The sequence below is a fragment of the Lactuca serriola genome, chromosome 8, assembly GCF_051521515.1.
Source record: "Lactuca serriola cultivar US96UC23 chromosome 8, Lser_US96UC23_V15, whole genome shotgun sequence".
Lineage (NCBI taxonomy): Eukaryota > Viridiplantae > Streptophyta > Magnoliopsida > Asterales > Asteraceae > Lactuca > Lactuca serriola.
Genome location: NC_136415.1, coordinates 7,053,919 through 7,055,982, shown reverse-complemented (window position 1 = coordinate 7,055,982; position 2,064 = coordinate 7,053,919).

Sequence of the window (2,064 nt, the reverse complement as noted above, 5' to 3'; positions counted from 1 at the left end):
GTTTCGGGTCGTGCACTGCTAAGCCGAATCTTAGAAAAATCATAACTTCCTCATACGAAGTCAGATTTGGGCGTTCTTTTTATGGATGTTCTCGGTTTAACGTATACTACAACTTTGGTTTAGATCACTAAGACTAAAAATTCCTCTATCTTAAATTCACCATTTACGTCTCCTGGTGTCGTGCCGGTTTTGCTGTAAAACTTTGACGGACCATAACTTCTTCGTTATAACTCGGATTTCGGCGTTTTTTATATGTACGGAAACCTTGTGACATATTCTACAACTTGGTTAAGATTATTTATTCTAAATGATATTTTGTTGAAAAGTCGTTTTTGACCCCCATTGCCTCTAAATTGACTAGCCCAGATCTGCGGGCGTTACATTGGAGGCTAAAGGGGAGAGAGGAGGAGGAAGAGAATTTACGAAACTCACTTTGGAATGAGGTGCATTTCTAATTTCATAACCCAAGGGGTTTTATATAGGTGATAGGGAGGCTAAGGATAATGCATATTTCCTTAGATAAACCCTTATCACTTTTCTTGTTCCCTAATGATTCCTAGGCTTCCTTAATACCCAAGAAAAGCTCCTTAACCATCTAGAATTCGTCACCCCTCATGGGAGGTTCTATAATTGGTCAATGTCCAAATTTTAAACATTGTCACATTTAGTCCTTTCACTTTTAATCAAATCCAATTAATCCCAAAACTAATTCCAATTAATTTTTAATTAAACAATATTATTTCTAATTAATATATTAATAAATCATTTGTTTTGATTTCTAATTAATTTATTAACTAAATAATAAATTAATAAACCAATCTCCCTCTCCAAAAAACAATATAGTCAATTATTAAGCTTGAGGGCAACCCAAAATGATTTTGCTAATAATTCAAGGTTATACTGATTTAGTTATTGGCATAGACGCTTAGTGGGTGTTTGGGATAACTTTTTAAAATTTCTTATTAGCTTATTAGCTTTCCAAATAGCTAATAAGCTAAAAATGTGTTTGGGTAAGGGAAAATAACTTTTCAAGCAACTTTTTGAAGCTTTTTCAACATGCAAAATGTGAAGGCTCCTAAAAGGTAAAGAATCGAAGCTTTTTTAGCTTTTTTACCTCCAAAATTAAAAGAATGCCCTCACCCACCACATTCAATTTGTGATAACCCGAAATTCCCGTTTGTTTTAACGTCGTAATTAAGCACGTCAAAAATTAGCCAAATTTATCCCAAAATATTTTTGACCGGATTTAAACCCGTTGGAATATTTTAAATAATATTCGTCAAGCGAACCAAAAATAAGGAGGTATAATTTAAAATTTTGTCGTGTTTAACGGAAGTCGCGAAAAAACCTCATTTGCGGTTGGTGTTGGGTGGATCCCCACCCAGGCTGTAAACTCAACCCTATATAGGGGTTGAGTGGGTTTCATCCCAACCTTTTTCACACCTTAGACACCTCCTCTCTCTACTTTCTCTCTCTATAAATCGAGTTTTGGTCAAAAATCACCCCTTCGAGCTTCAAAACGGTAAGTTAACCTTCCTAGCTTGTTGTTTAGCTTATCACACTTGCCAATTCGTGGCTTAAACATCCAAAAACCCCAAGAACAAGAGTTTACGGTTTGGAAACATCCCAAAGCCGTAAACCCCTTGAAAGAGGGTTTTGAATTTTTGATGCCCAAAAACCCTCCCAAAACCTTTCCAATGCTTAGTTATGACTTGGGGACTTGCACATATGAGCTTAGAACACCAAAACCTTGGCTTTTGTGGAGTAAACATGAGTTTACGGCCCAAGAACACTCTTGGACCGTAAACCCCTCTTCATGGGTCGTGAACACCTTTTAAGGTGTTAAATTTGCCCTTAAACACCTCCCATGGCTTGGAATAATGTCTAGAACCAACCACCATTGCATTAGGGACCTTAAACTTGAAGGAAACCATGACTCTAGGAGTTTACGGCCGTAAACTCCCCAAGGATTGGTCCATGGGCCGTAAACTCCCTTAAAGTGGTCAAATGGTGCCCTAACTTCCTTCCATAGCTTGTACATTGGACTAGTGTAAGGTCCGATTC